Source organism: Dermacentor silvarum, chromosome 3 (genome assembly GCF_013339745.2).
Source record: "Dermacentor silvarum isolate Dsil-2018 chromosome 3, BIME_Dsil_1.4, whole genome shotgun sequence".
In the NCBI taxonomy this organism is placed as follows: domain Eukaryota; kingdom Metazoa; phylum Arthropoda; class Arachnida; order Ixodida; family Ixodidae; genus Dermacentor; species Dermacentor silvarum.
Window position 1 is genome coordinate 114170901 of NC_051156.1, and position 17172 is coordinate 114188072.

Consider the following 17172-nt stretch of genomic DNA (forward strand, 5'->3'; position numbering starts at 1 on the left):
AGCATGATACTTTCGAACACTTGGTTACAATTTTTTAAAACCTGTATTTGATCAACAAGCATTTACCATCGCACATAAACTTGGTATTTTGTTTCACTTATATTCTCAAAATTTTATCTCAGTTGTAGTTGTCATTATGCCAGCATAGCCGTCTTAGTTTTACACCACTCGTAAAACAGACTAATAACGCAATGGACTACTTGCATACGCATTCTACAGGAAAATGCACATTTAACCCACACATTTGGAACATTGCCTACATATTACCCCTACCATAACCCTAATTATCCGCAGATGTAAACAAGATACCTTCTTTAGCTCACAGAGGACAGTGGAGAAACAAACTAAGAATCTCCTATGATGCACGAAAACACAGGGAAAACGAGGGTTCAGTAATTATCTGCATCACTTGCTTTAAAGCAGGAAAGTGAAAGTTTCGCAACGCACTGCGCTTAAAATGTTCTTTATTTTGACGGAATTTCAACCGTTTCTCGTGCTGTTGCTTTAGGTGTCTGGGAAACATTTCAATTAGCAACGACTTGACACCCTGGAACGCTTCAATTAGTAACTTTCTACAAAGGCTGTAAAGAACCTACACAGAATAAACATTTATCGCTCGTCACTGAGAACATTTCTCCGTACTCCGAATAAATAACTCCGCATAGTACTCCGCATAGTTTACCTTGAATACCGGGGGAAAACAACTGAATGCCGTGTATAACGCATAAAGATTGGGAGAGACTATTCAGTAACTGTCTTCGGGAGCACATAAGCAACCTACACGGTGCAAAATTTCGATACACGCCACCAAAAAGTGACCCTAATTTTTTCACAATATGAAACATCTGGTGTTTTGCTGCTGTCGGGGAAACAAGTAACGGTGCAGTTCTTATTTGGAAACACACTGAAAATGAAATCTACAAGGTGAGAAGTGACACAAGCCTTTAGAAAAAATTAAAGTCAGTGCTCTATTGGTATTGAAATGATCTTCGACCAAGGTCATTTTCACGAACATGTCTACAATAAGTCGTGATCACACAGTGAAATTCTACAGTTATACCTGTAAGAGGATTGATTATATTTTTGATGGTGATAAGATATTGAGACTGCAACGATGGGTAGGCTATTTCTGGACAGAGATTAAATAGTTCCAGCATTTGATAACCCAACGATTTCGTATGAGGCACATCAGTCGTTGGGCGCGGCTGATTATAATTGTTTATACGGGCCTACCCCTCGCCAACAGGGTATATATGGCAAGCTTATTGTGTTTTCAAATACAGACTTATCGGCCCCAAAAGCTAGGCATGATCCAAGTAGCGCAAGCTGACATTTGTTAGGGCGGGAACTTCCCAGCGCCAGGCCATCTCCGCAACGCGAGCGTGTATGGCGAATCCCGCGCGTCGTCCGCTACAGCGTGTCCCGAGGAGGCTTGCAGCCTCCAGCTTGCAGCCAAAAGTGCCCGCTTTCAAAAGTGGGGGGGGGGGGGGGGGGGGCAAATGGCATACTTTGCCCAGTCACTTTTGAGAGCGGGGGGGCAAGTGCCCCCCTTGCCCCCCCGGTAGATACGCCTATGACTGCTGCGCTAAACGGCACAGAAAGGCAACGGCGTGGACGGGCGAATCTCGTTTTCGTCCGGCGAGACACGCCAGCGTAAATCAGAACGCCTTCGTGCGTTCGCGGCGCACGCTGCGAAATATGCCACTCGCATTCCTAAATTTGAGCGCGTCGCAACTCAACTGGCTGCCCAAGACACTACGGAGTTGTACCAAAGTGCTCGTATACCGTCGCCGAAGTGACTCGGCAGCTGGACGTCGCTCGCCAACAGGACGCCACACGACAAGTAAACTTGCTACACGGTCGCAGGACCGCAAGTCGTGCGCCTTCCGCTGCAGCGGACCGTGAGTTCACGAAGCAAACATGCAACAGCTTCTGTGACGACACGTTTCACTTTCGTCTTCTACAGATTCCCATGAAAGAGGGATCAACCATATTTTTGTTGCACCAACTTTGTAACGTCTCTTCCTTATCTCTCCTGCTGATCAGTTAATGCTTCCATCCGCTTTGAGTCCCAAGGCTTCTGGAAGGTGAACACTCCGTACTGGTCTTACTGGGGTCATGCCCGGCATTCTATTAATATACGTACTGAGTCGTTGCCCGACGTTTGCTGCAACAGGCACATGTATAATCTCGTTGCGAATATTTGATATGTTATATTTTGCCCACAGGTAGCCAGCTCGGACCTCAAATATCCAGGCGCTGCCATTTGTGTTGTCAATCCGATAGCGCTAAGGGCCCTTTTTCGCAGAAAATCCGGTGTCAATGTCGTAGCCGGCATAGGCGTCCCGTGAGCGAAGTATATTTTATACGGCGCTAAAGTTTCTATACCACTAAAGTTGCTCATACCTTGTCTTGCATTTTTACGAAGTTATTTCTCGGAATTTTGAGAATGACAAGCCGCAAACAAATGTCACAAAACAAAACACCGACAACGCATTCCTTTTATGTTAGGTCTTCTCAGACTGAATTACTAAGAGTGCGAAACAAAAACTTGGAGTACGCTTAAGCTTCCGCTTTAAGAGTGGAACGCCACAGAGTTATTGGACGCCATTGACGCCGACACCGACTCTGTATATTCTGCGACATGGGGCCCGATCAAAATTTAGAAAGGCCCGGTTTTCAACATTTCCCTCAATGTTTCCTAGAACCAAAGTACAGCGCAACACCATCAGAATTGGAGGAAGCTTAAGCTTCGCCTTTAAGAGTGGAACGCGATAGCATTCAAAGATCCCTGGCTGCTTATCACGCTTTTTTCTCGTATATTCAAATTACAATCCGACGCTATCACGTTTGTAGGTTGTGTTTAAGTTGTACTTTACGATTTTTCTGACGGATTTTACTTGCGGAAATTTAATTTTTGTTCACTAACGCCTTGCGCCACGCGAAGGGCCCGCCTGGTCGGGGTGGTTCGGGATGATGTGGTTTGGTATGATTATTTCCGCCAGAAGCCGATGCTCACACCGACGCCAACACCGACGCCGACGCCGGATTTTCTGCGACACGGAGCCCTTAACGCATTTATACCAGAAAGCTCGCCTTCGTGTTTAGCGTTCGCCGCCAGCGTTTCCCGGTAAACATTATGGTGACATAAACTGCACTTGCCGGGAAGCGTGAGAAGCTGTCAGGGATCTTTGAATGCTATCGCGTTCCACTCTTAAATGCGAAGCTTAAAGGTGAAAGCGTGCTCCAAATTCTGTACAGATTTTCCCGCCTGATTTATTTTTTGCTATATTTCCAACGCTTCTTCCTCGCAGTAATTTCTAGTGTCGCTGAATACACTTCAAAAGGGAGCAGAGTTGCCCAAAGGTCCGCCATTTTGCTCGAAAGCTTTGCGGTAAAGGCACTCCTCGCATGCGCAGGCGCCAAACTTAGCACCGAGGCAGAAGCGTATGAACGCTGTTACATTTTTTTGTTATATTATTTATGTCATGTAATTCGTTAGGTTTGGCCAGCGCATAACATGCACGAGGACGACAGAAACGAAAGGAATGAAAACACCGCTGTTTTTCCAACAAGAACGCCTGGACGATCGTGTCGATATGAAGCAATAGCCCAACATAATAGCGTATTAGTGCCATTCATGCCATGTCGTGCATTAGCTAGGGCCGCTATTTATGTGCTCGTGGTCGTGCATGTCATTCATGTTATGTCATGTCATTTATGTCATGCATGTTTCCTCATTTTCGCGAGGGGGGCTGAGCCCCGACGAGGTTTCACCCCCACGCTCTCTCTCTCTTCCTCTGTCTCTCCTATATATTTTAGAGTTACAGAATGGATACCAAGAGAAGGGAAGCGCAGTCGAGGACGGCAGAAAACTAAGTGGGGTGATGAAGTTAGGAAACTTGCAGGCGCATGTTGGAATCAGCTAGCGCAAGAGAGGGATAATTGGAGATCGCAGGGAGAGGCCTTCGTCCTGCAGTGGACATAAATATAGGCTGATGATACTGTTGATATATGACGAACCGCACAAGGACGGTGTGGTGCAATAGTGGTGAAAAAGGAAGACGAGTTTTCCAATAAACAGAGCCTCGCACAGCCGCCATGTCTCAAGCGTTACACTAGTCGACAGGATCTACCGTGCCCTACATCATCACAACGCGCCTACGAAGAGCGACGGCAGGAACAGAGAAGAGAATGCAATCGTCGCCGGCAGACGGCAAACACCACCGATGAAAAAATTGGCTGTGGCTTAACTCAGTTATGCCTGGGTGTGCGTAGTGAGAGGTACGATTAATCTTATTGTTTAGCTTGGTTCTCTCTACGGTTACATCTTTATTGTTTAGCTTCGTACGTCTGAGTGTTTAGGTTAGGTTGTTACCTCTCGTTAAGTTATGGTTACATCAAAGACTAGACATTTTTAAAGTGTAACGCATTTATTGTGAAAGTCTTCATCTTGTTGTTTCTCAATTGCCACAAAGACAGCCCGATGGTTGGTGAGGCGGGAGGAAAAGAGGTTGTCGTCCAGTGACTTGAACACGTTTCGGGTGCTATCCTCATCTGAATCCACTCGCCTGGTCGCTTCGTACTTAGGACGCTTCTCGAGGCGTGCGGCTCGTTCTTCCTCCGTCTCCTCGGTTTGCTGCCTCCTCTTGGTTTCGTTCCGACGACGAAGCCTGGCTTCTTTCACTCTCTCCTACTCACTTTCCATATCTGCCGATGAATCCCACCGAGCCGCACCTTCTATATATACGATGCAAAGCCGGCTCCTCCTCTGCTGCGACGCGGTTTCACCCACTCCTCCTCTGGCGCCATGCCAGATGCAAGCGGCGAACGCTTGCAACACAACTGTGGAGGCGGCGGCGCATCGCCGCGTCGTGGTGACTCGAGCAGACGACGCCAGATGGCGCGGCGAGCGGTGCTGCCAGCTGCGGCGGTTGCTAGGCAACGGCTCAGCTCGCGGTGCGGCCGCCGGCCACAGTGAAACGGCGAGAAACGCCTCCCCATTACGACGACAGAAGAGAAGTGAAATTCAGAATGGAGAACGCAACTTGTCTTTACGGTTTTTTATATACATTCACGTGGACGACGGGACCGCCGCCTCGAGGAGCCGGACGAAACTAGACACGCATGACGTTTCGACGGAACCGCCACCACGGGAGAGCAGAATGAAAGTAAACTAGATACGCAAGCGCTTGCAACGCCGACAAAGAGAGGGCGGTGCGAACGTAGGCATGGCCGACACGGGTCGGCATTTTGGGCTATAGGGTCCGGTCGTTGTATCTGTTGTTACCCAGGTGTGACAAGGGTAGTTCAAGGGTGCGTTACAGGTCCCGGAGTACACAACCCGGAGTCCACAGGGTCATGTGCCATTGCGTTTGGACCCTTTCTGTACTATCACCAGAATCGGCCCATATTTTTGCACACGTACACGAAAAATACGCAGAAGCCTAGCCATAAACAGCGGAGCTGTAAAAAAATTATGGGGACTTAAGTGCTGAAACCACGATCTCATTATGAGGGACACCGTATAGTGGGGAACTCCGCATCAATTTTTAGCACCTGGGGGTCATTAACGGGTTCACGAAGCCATAGCTACAGGTCTAACACGCACACACACACACACACACACACACACACACACACACACACACACACACACACACACACACACACACACACACACACACACACACACACACACACACACACACACACACACACACACACACACACACACACACACACACACACACACACACACACACACACACGCAGGTTCTGCAGGACATTGTATCGAGGTCGAGAAAAGCATTTGACATGAAAAGACGCATTTTTAGACATATTAAGCAGCCAACAGTATTTAAATGGGTTCAGTAGAAGCGGAGTTGTCGTCATTCAAAAATCGTCTCTCAAAGAAGCTGAGACGTGTTTTTTCCGTGGCCGTGTCGGACCGGTCGTGTTGCTCACGCGATGATGGACCCGGTGGTACGACGGCGGCTAAAACGCGTGACTGCTGACATCGACCCATACGCTGACGCACCACTGCAGAGAAGGAACGCGATGAAGCTATGTACGCTCCTCATGCACCATCTCCGCCGCCACCAGACATGTGCAGTGCACGAAAGCGCGTTTTACACGAATGACTAAACTTTGAACGCGAGAAACGGCCAGATTCGCGCTGTGCGTGTGCTCTTGCGCACGTGAGTCTATGTTTGCACTAATTTCAGCATGAAAAGGTGCACTGGAATGCGCAGGTGTGCTCTCCGGTAGCGGTCAGCAAGCAATCGGCGAATACAACCTCGAGCTTCACAGGAGGCGGCACAACTTCAGCAGACGACGGCCACCGAACACCGGAAGTAGAAAAGTGATTTTTTACAGCGAAGCTGTCTATGGCTAGGGCTCCGTGCATTTTTCGTGTCCGTCAACAAATGTGCGTGTGCAAAAAATCAGCTCCCGAATTTGATACAAAATCGCTTCAGGTTATACGTCTCATCACTCGGATGTACATTTTCAGTAGATTAGTTATCAATAGGCACCATTTTCAAGATCAGTAGACTCTCACATAGGTAATAAGGGTTGCTAGATTTGCCGCTGTGCGACCCGCGTGGGCTATGTGCACGCGGGTATTCCAAGCGCTAGCGTGCTTAGTTCCCTTTCGCTCTCCCGACGTGGCGGTCCCGTTGCGCGTGTTTACTTTCATCCGGCTCCCCGAGGTGGCGATAGCCTTCCACGAGAATGTATGTCGTCGATCAAGACCGTCGATTAGACTAAAAGTCTCTGTGTGTCTTTCTTCTGGATGACCGCAGTCACCGCTCAAGAGAAATAAAATTTGCTCATACCTTTGAGCTAAATTCTGTGCCACCTCTATGTCGTGTGCTGAACTGCTTCGCTGGTAATCCACCTTCACAGCAGTGGAATGGCGTATGATATTTATGTCGATGCTTTGAACGAAGTGGTATTTTGTATTTCTTTAATATTGTTACGGGTTATTCTGTTAAGAGAGGGTTGACTAGGGACACGACGTAACCGACGGTCTTGAGCGCCAGCCTAGGTTCCGTGATCGCTTGGAAAAACGTCCTTCTCTTCCACACCTCTTATCTGTGTCCTACTACAGCTTATGGCACATACCCAAATAACACAAGATTTTCACGCTTGTAACAATATGTAAGGTACAATGAACCTTAATACCGTTGCAGAAGATTTTGTGGCCGTTGATCATGTTACCATTGCTCGTGATGTTTTCACACATGTTGCCAACAGTCGTACTAGGGTGCCATGGCGTCGTCATGTGCTTTTTGGATGGCCGGGTTTGACGGAGCCATAGAAGAGCATGCCCGACCTTCACAGTGAGAGTGTGTGCTCCCCGCTGCGTGGGTCCTAATATTTGGCCAAAGTGTTTATTTACCATGTTCAAAGAGTGTAGCACGGCTACTTTAGGATCACATGGGCGCTTTCGCAAGGTATTTATCTCCTCACCGGAAAAGTAAACACGCAATGGGTACCTTGATGGACACTCCCCATTTCCACATCCATTGTGATTCTCTACAATTTACTAATCGAAGACTTGAAACTTAGCACGAAAGTTGTTATAGCTAATTGCTCTCAATTATATGATTAATGTCAGGCACTTGTTACTGACATTCTCTGAAGAAGACTAAACAACATGAACATGGTATTATTCACGTAGAGTGGCGGTTTATTTAAGCTTTCGGAAGCTTTATATATATACACACACATATACAGGGTGCGTGGTGGCGTGGAGTAGAGGTAGAACACCCGACTTCAAATCTGAAGGTCGTAAGTTCGAATCCTGCTCCATTCCACTACATTTTCAGGCATGGAGTGGTGCCTGACACCGGCAAAAAAATACATATTGCCGAGAGCTAGTGGGGCTATACTAGTTCAGGTGCAACCAAACTAGGCAGGCCCACTAAGCTTCATCAAAGTCACTCCCTCACCAGAACAGGAATTGGCCTCCCTGGTGCAGTATTCGGCCACTACCTCCCTCATGACTCCGACAATTAACCCATGGCCCTCAGTTCCCAGTGGCTGCGGAGCACCTGACCAATGCGGCGGTCAGACCTGCTACGCGGCAGAGGGTGCTAAGAATCTCTGGGTCAAGGCAGGCCGCCAATGGAAACTGAACCTGGCAACGTTCAACACGCGCACCCTCTCGAGTGAGACAAGCTTAGCAGGACTATTTGAAGAATTATCAGGAATTTCCTGGGATATTATTGGCCTTAGTGAGGTTAGAAGAACTGGTGAGGCTTACACAGTACTGACTAACGGCCACGTCCTCTGCTACAGAGGTCTTCCAGATAAGAAAGAATCCGGGGTAGGATTTCTAGTGCATAACAACGTAGCGGGCAACATTGATGAATTCTACAGCATTAATGAAAGGGTAGCAGTCGTCATAATAAAGCTGAATAGGAGGTACAAAATGAAGGTAGTACAAGCCTATGCCCCAACCTCTAGTCACGATGATGAAGAAATAGAACAGTTTTATGAAGATGTTGAACTAGCAATGAGAAAGGTGCAAACTCAGTATACTTTAGTCATGGGCGACTTCAATGCAAAAGTGGGGAAAAAGCAGGTTGGTGAGCAAGCCATTGGCAACTACGGCATCGATTCTAGGAATGCAAGAGGAGAGATGTTAGTAGAATTCGCGGAAAGGAATAGGCTCCGAATAATGAATACCTTCTTCAGGAAGCGCAGCAACAGGAAGTGGACCTGCAAAAGCCCTAATGGAGAAACAAGGAATGAAATAGATTTCATACTCTCTGCCGATCCAAGCATAGTGCAGGATGTAGAAGTGTTAGGTAAGGTTAAGTGCAGTGACCATAGGTTAGTGAGGTCTAGGATTTCTCTCAATTTGAAGAGAGAGAGAGTGAAATTAGTCAAGAGGAAACAGGCCAACCTAGAGGCAGTAAGGGTAAAAGCAGACCAATTCAGGCTGGTGCTCGCAAACAAATATGCAGCTTTAGAACAGGAAGATGAAGATAACATAGAGCTAATGAATGAAACCGTAACTAGGCTGATCTCAGAAGCAGCAATTGAAGTGGGAGGTAAGGCACCAAAGCAACCTGGAGGGAAGCTCTCCCAAGAAACAAAGGACCTAATAAAGAAACGACAAAACATGAAAGTGTCCAACTCAAGAGATCAGATAGAATTCGCTGAACTGTCAAAACTGATCAACAAGAAGAAAGTGAGGGATATTCGAAACTATAACGTGGGAAAAATTGAGGAAGCCGTAAAATATGGACGCAGCATGAAATCAGTAAGAAGAAAACTAGGCATAGGACAAGGCAAGATGTACGCACTGAAAGATAAGCATGGTAATATCATCAGCAATTTCGATGACATAGTAAAAGCAGCAGAAGAATTCTATACTGACCTGTACAGTAGCCAAAACAGCCAAGCTTCTTCCATTCGAAATAGTCATGAACCGGATACAGAAGCTCCTTCTATAACTAGCGATGAAGTTAAAAGGGCCTTGAAAGACATGACCAGGGGAAAAGCGCCTGGAGAAGATGGAATAACAGTAGATTTAATCAAAGATGGAGGAGATATCATGCTTGAAAAGCTTGCGGCCCTTTATACGCAATGCCTCACAACTTCAAGTGTACCAGAGAGCTGGAAGAACGCCAACATTATACTTATCCATAAGAAGGGAGACGTTAAAGAATTGAAGAATTACAGACCCATTAGCTTGCTTTCAGTATTGTATAAAATATTCACCAAGATAATTTCCAATAGAATCAGGACAACATTAGACTTCAGTCAACCAAGAGAACAGGCTGGCTTCAGGAAGGGATATTCTACGATGGACCATATCCATGCCATCAATCAGGTAATCGAGAAATCTGCGGAGTACAATCAACCTCTCTATATGGCTTTCATAGATTATGAAAAGGCATTCGATTCGGTAGAGATATCAGCAGTCATAGAGGCATTGCGTAATCAAGGAGTGGAGGAGGCATACGTGAATATCTTGGCAAATATCTACAAGGATTCCACAGCTACCTTGGTTCTCCACAAGAAAAGTAGAAAGATACCTATCAAGAAAGGGGTCAGGCAAGGAGACACAATCTCTCCAATGCTATTCACTGCATGCTTAGAAGAAGTATTCAAGCTCTTAGAATGGGAAGGATTAGGAGTGAGGATCGATGGCGAATATCTCAGCAACCTTCGGTTTGCAGATGACATTGTCCTATTGAGCAACAAGGGAGAGGAATTACAACAAATGATTGAGGACCTTCATCGAGAAAGTGCAAGAATTGGGTTGAAGATGAATATGCAGAAGACAAAGATAATGTTCAATAGCCTGGCAAGGGAACAAGAATTCAGGATCGCCAGGCAGCCTCTAGAATCTGTAAAGGAATATGTTTATCTAGGTCAATTACTCACAGGGACCCTGATCATGAGAAAGAAATTTACAGAAGAATAAAATTAGGTTGGAGTGCATACGGCAGGCATTGCCAAATCCTGACTGGGAGCTTACCACTGTCGTTGAAAAGAAAAGTGTACAATCATTGCATTCTACCGGTGCTAACATACGGGGCAGAAACTTGGAGGTTAACAAAGAAGCTCGAGAACAAGTTAAGGACCGCACAAAGAGCAATGGAACGAAAAATCTTAGGAGTAACGTTAAGAGACAGGAAGAGAGCGGTGTGGATCAGAGAACAAACGGGGGTAGACGATATTCTAGTTGACATTAAGCGGAAGAAATGGAGCTGGGCAGGCCATGTAATGCGTAGGATGGATAACCGGTGGACCATTAGGGTTACAGAATGGATACCAAGAGAAGGGAAGCGCAGTCGAGGACGGCAGAAAGTCAGGTGGGATGATGAGGTTAGGAAATTCGCAGGCGCAAGTTGGAATACGCTAGCGCAAGACAGGGGTAATTGGAGATCGCAGGGAGAGGCCTTCGTCCTGCAGTGGACATAAATATAGGCTGATGATGATGATATACAGGGTGTTTCAGCGAACACTTTCAAAATTAATTTTAGGTTGCCTGTGGCAGATAGCCCAATTCTAGTCAATGAGCTGGTCTACTCGAAGCGGCGGACATTACTTGTGCAAAAAATTAAACGAATAATTGACTAATTAAAAAAATTAAGTAATTAGGTTTTTAACTCATTACCTGATGGCCCATATTGTAATCTACAAATTGCAGCGGTGGAGTTCGCAAGGCGGATCCACTTGGAACGAATTCCCGGGATGACACCGCTTTCGAGATATTAAGTCCCGAACTTTGCAAAGAAATGCCTTGGCGTTCCAGTTCCAAGTTCCAACAAAGGTATAAGGTGCAGGTATCATATATATATATATATATATATATATATGATACCAAGATAACTTCCAATAGAATCAGGGCAACACTTGACTTCAGCCAACCAAGAGAACAGGCTGGCTTCAGGAAGGAATATTCTACGATGGATCATATCCAGGTCATCAATCAGGTAATCGAGAAATCTGCGGAGTACAATCAACCTCTCTATATGGCGTTCATAGATTATGAAAAGGCATTTGAGTCAGTAGAGATACCAACAGTCATAGAGGGATTGCGTAATCATGGAGTACAGGAGGCATACGTGAATATCTTAGCAAACATCTACAAGGATTCCACAGCTACCTTGGTTCTCCACAAGAAAAGTAGAAAGTTACCTATCAAGAAAGGGGTCAGGCAAGGAGACACAATCTCTCCAATGCTATTCACTGCATGCTTAGAAGAAGTATTCAAGCTCTTATACTGGGAAGGTTTAGGAGTGAGGATCAACGGCAAATGTCTCAGCAACATTCGGTTTGCAGATGACATTGTCCTATTCAGCAACAATGGAGACGAATTACAGCAAATGATTGAGGACTTTAATCGAGAAAGTGTAAGAATTGGGTTGAAGATGCATGTGCAGAAGACAAAGATAATGTTCAATAGCCTGATGGGGCACAAGAATTCAGGACCGCCAGTCAGCCTCTAGAGACTGTAAAGGAGTATGTTGATCTAGGTCAATTACTCACAGGGGACCCTGATCACGAGAAAGAAATTTACAAAAGGATAAAATTGGGTTGGAGTGCATACGGCAGGCATTGATAAATCCTGACTGGGAGCTTACCACTGTCGTTGAAAAGAAAAATGTACAATCATTGCATTCTACCGTTGCTAACATATGGGGCAGAAACTTGGAGGTTAACAAAGAAGCTCGAGAACAAGTTAAGGACCGCACAAAGAGCGATGGAACGAAAAATCTTAGGACTAACGTTAAGAGACATGAAGAGAGCATTCTACCGTTGCTAACATATGGGGCAGAAACTTGGAGGTTAACAAAGAAGCTCGAGAACAAGTTAAGGACCGCACAAAGAGCGATGGAACGAAAAATCTTAGGACTAACGTTAAAAGACATGAAGAGAGCGGTGTGGATCAGAGAACAAACGGGGATAGCCGATATTCTAGTTGACATTAAGCGGAAGAAATGGAGCTGGACAGGCCATGTAATGCGAAGGATGGATAACCGGTGGACCATTAGAGTTACAGAAAGGTAACCAAGAGAAGGGAAACGCAGTCGAGGACGGCAGGAGACTACGTGGGGTGATGAAAGTTAGGAAATTTGCAGATGCAAGTTGGAATGAGCTAGCACATGACAAGGGTAATTGGAGATCACAGGGAGAGGCCTTCGTTTTGCAGTGGACATAAATACAGGCTGATGATGATGATGACGATGATGATATTGATACGGCATAGCCGCCACAGTGTGGCTGCACTGAAGAGGAGGAAGACGACGGGTTCCAGATATAGCTGGCATACCATACCATACCATAGCTGGCGTTCGGAAGCGTTCGCTGCGGCTCCTGTGACTTGGCCAGGTTTTGCGTGATATTAGGCTTGACTAATCTTATTTATTGAGCTCTCACTTACTCTAACATCAGCTTCATCCTAGGCTGATGTCCAAAAACTCCCCCGGCAGGGGTTTTTCCCCTTGGACGGCCTCTACTCCAACGGATGAATTACCTCTAGATTTGTTCATCTACAGGGGTGTGAGCTGCATCCCGGTGGCTCTGGTTCCTTCAAATAGAGGCTGTATACGTCTGACCAACCCCCAGGCGATCCAGAAAGCTCTGCATGCTGCTACCTCTTCATACCAGACCATCACAGAAGTGAGGCAGTTCGGCCGCGGAGGTATCGTGTGTCGATCGCCAGACCAGACTTGTGTCGCGGATTTGCTTAAGTGTTAATCTTTCGCGTCATTACCGGTGAATGCCTACATCCCGGCTCATATCGCCTGCACTAAGGGAATAGTCAAAGGTGTCGATGCTGATCTTTCTCCCGCTGAAACACTAGAGAGATTGTCTGGGACTGCAGTAATTGCTGTTTACCGATGCAATCGAGTGGTAGACAATAAGCGGGTCCCAACAGAATCGGTGATTGCAACTTTTGCTGGAACTTCCTGCCCATCAGAACTAAAGGTGTGGCCCCTTGTGTTCAGAGATGAACCCCTGGCATCGCGTCCGCTTCAATGCCGTAATTGCTGGCGATACGGCCATAGTATGGCAGGGTGTAAGTCAAGACAACGTTGTTGCGCATGTGGGGAAGAGCACGCTCACAGTGATTGTAGTGCTCAAGAAGAGCGATGCTGCCTCTGTGATGGAAATCTTCCAGCCGATTATTCTAACTGTTCTGTTAGGGCTCAAGAATTACAGGTGATTGAAATAATAGACCGACGACGCTGCTCTAGGATGGAGGCAATAAACATTGTGAAAGAAAGGGCATCTGGGTATGCGGGGATTTAGGCAGACAAAATCTTACCACGGACCTATCACTTACTGCAATTATAGAGACCGCTGTGGAAAAGGCAGTTACAAAAGCTATGGAACGGTTGGCAATGAGCCTGGGTGAATGTATCTCACAGGCCACCTCTAGTCATTTGTCTCATTTGATGCAAGCTACCTGCCCAACTTCTGTGACAATGCAAACAGTTGATCCTGAGCACCAAGCTAGTCATAAAAGCTCAGATACCAATCCTTCCAATGATGATATTGAACCTTCGACTTCCTCTTCCGCGGGCCCTACAGCTAGTAATCTGATTAACAAAGATTTGGAGATGACAGAGGTGTAACAAAATCCTCGAGCATATAAAAGAACCATGTCTTTTATCAATGAAGACTCCTCCCCCGGTCCTCACTCAAAAGCTAAGAAAAGTCAGTCCAGTGCTGTGCTAAAGCAAAGTATTCTACAGAAGGCAGTTTCGGCTGCTGCACTTTCCAAAACATAGGATCGCTAAAAGTGCTTCAGTGGAACTGCTGCTGTTTATATTCTGCTTCAGTAGATTTATCTTGTCTAACTTCTCAACTTAATCCTGATTTAATTATGTTACAAGAAACGTGGCTAAATCCTGCGAAATATTTTCAAAGAAAATTCTATAGGTCATTTCGTTTAGACCGTCCCACAAGAGGTGGCGGATTAATTACATTCATTTCATCTAAAATTTGCCATAAGGCTAAAATTTCATTTCAACTTTCTACTCCAGAGTGTGAAATCCTAGCGATAGAGCTAGTTCTTCCTGGATGTTGTCCCTTTACCGTAGTTAATGCTTATTTTCCATCTGGCGTGCAGGACATAAGCACACTGGATAGTGTTATTAACTCTTGTGGACGTGACATTCTAATCGCAGGTGATTTCAATTCTCACCCTATCTTATGGGGTTTAAGAACAGATTTGTGTGGCACCGATTATGGAACTGGTCGTTGGACAATCGGCTAACGTGTGTAAACTCCGGACCTATTACGTTTGTGCGAAGTCGATCTTACTCTTCAATAGATCTTACATTCTGTGGCCCGAGTCTCTCCGTAACTTTTAGTCGACCATTGAGTGTTCGACAAGCAGTGATCACCTTCCAATAGTATTTAAGTTGCCCGTCCTATAACATTTATGAGTGACCAGGTTCGAACTTTCATAAACCACAACATTTTTAAAAAATGCTTACGAAATGTTCTTTCATCTCTGTCTGATGCGCCTACAGAACAAAAAACCACGATTATCTGTTACGCTTTGGAAAGCTCTCGAAAACAGGCTCAATTTGAGATTAGATTGAATAAAAGAAATGCTTACAGCCCTTGGTGGAATGAAGAATGCACTCGAGACTACAGAAAGAGAAAAGCTGATTGGAAAAAATTATTACATGACCAGAGTCCCAAAAATTGGAGTGACTATAAATTTTTTCGAGAAGTCTTTAAGCATACAGTTTCTAAAACCAAAGATGAATTCGACTGTAAGCAGTTTGACTTCTTGTCTAACAATAAAAATAAGCGCGCATTGTTCTGTTTTCTCCGCAGTAGGAAAGTTCTTCCGCGTCAAATTTATATTGACTCTATAATCTTAAGTAGCGGCGAAATAAAATAATCACTAGAAGAAATCGCGAAGGGATTAGAAATTAGGTTTTCTTCCGTATTGCCAAGTCGTTCTCGCTTACGAAGGGCATCAGATGATTTTACAGAAATCTCTATGTTGGAATTGTCTTAAATTGTGGAGCGGCGTCCAGATTCAGCTCCCGGCGTGGATGGGGTAACATCTGCCATGATCAGAATTTTATTTAAGGAAGCTTCTGATGACCTTTTAGCTGTTGTAAATTACTCCATGCGGTTTTTACGGATTCCGTCTGCGTGGAAAATCGCTAAAGTCATGCCAATTCTTAAAAATCATGGGGAAGAATATACAATAGATACCATTAGACCAATTGCGCTAACTTCAAATTTGGTGAAATTAATTGAAATAATTCTATATGCCCGTATGATTATTAAATTTATACAGAACAAAGACTTGCTTAGCCCCTGCCAAATTGGATTGCGACCATTATGTTCCATTTGGCATGGTCACGTGGACTTAGAAAGTAGAATAAAATTAGCACGGCGACAGAGGCAAATAGGTGCTCTCGTGACATTAGACATTTCCAAAGCATACGACAGCGTAAAACACCTAATTGTATTAGATATATTGCGAAGTCTAGGTATTCCAAATTATTTTTCAAACTAGATTGATGAATTTTTAAATGGAAAAACATTTTACTACTCTCTAAGAGGCTTTCCTCGAGTATATATAATCAATCACGTGGTGTTCCCCAATGAGCTGTAACTTCACCATTACTTTTTAACATTCTGATGTGTTCCATTCCTCTTCATCAAGATGTAGAAACATACGTATACGCAGATGACATTGCTTTCTTGCATCAGACAGTGATATCCACTCTCTATATTATCGAATACAGAACTACCTCTACGCCATAGAAACCTGGGTAAACAAAATTCGCCTTTCACTTAACGTTAGAAAATGCTCGATATTGGTTTTCCCTCTTAACAATCCCGTTAACATATCGCTATCCTATCACCTCGAGACTATACCTCAAGTGGAGTCTGTGAAATATTTAGGTGTAGTATATGACGGTTCCCTCAGCTGGCTCGGCCATATTGACCATATAGTTAAAAAAGGAGTGAGAGCCGTTGGTATGCTACGTAAGCTGTGCAACAGTCGGTCCGGAATGCGGAGAGATGCACTTTTAATGATATATAAAATGTATGTGCGGGCCATTTTAGAATTCGGATGTGTATTATTTTCTGGTGCGCCAGCTTATAAATTACGTCCCCTTGTTCTGCTTGTGCGGGAAGCCCTGCGACTGTGTTGTGGATTACCGAAATCTGTTGCCAATAACATGCTAAACCAAGAAGTCAGGTTGCCCCCAATATTGTGTAGATTTTATTTACTGACGGTGCACACAGTCTTAAAATTGTATGAATTCCCTATTACAAGACTAGAATACATATTGATTTCCCAGCCTGCACTATTCTTCGGAGTACACTGGCCTCGTTTTCATACACCACAGGTGTCTTCGTACAAACATGAATCAATCCCTTAAATGTACGTATCTGGGAAGTGCCGCCTATTTGTGATGTACTAGACAACCAACAAATCATATATGATGACATCTACCCAAACAACGCAAAACTTCTCTCTTATAATATATTAAACCGCCTATTAGAAGATCATTTATTGAGTTCATCTATAAGTACGGTCATTGCGACAGACGCCTCACAGTGTGAAGAAAAATCTGGAATTGGCATTTTCTCTCCTGATCACGCAGGTGCCTTCTTTGTAGATGCCGCCGGACCCCTGCACAACCGCTCCAC

General features: G+C 45.1%; 1 protein-coding gene across 1 annotated transcript in view; it reads left to right on the top strand.

Moving 5' to 3' along the window:
• The window catches only part of LOC119445713 (tigger transposable element-derived protein 4-like), a 342546-nt gene that overhangs the window by 47331 nt on the left and 278043 nt on the right, over window positions 1-17172 (top strand). The window lies entirely within an intron of this gene.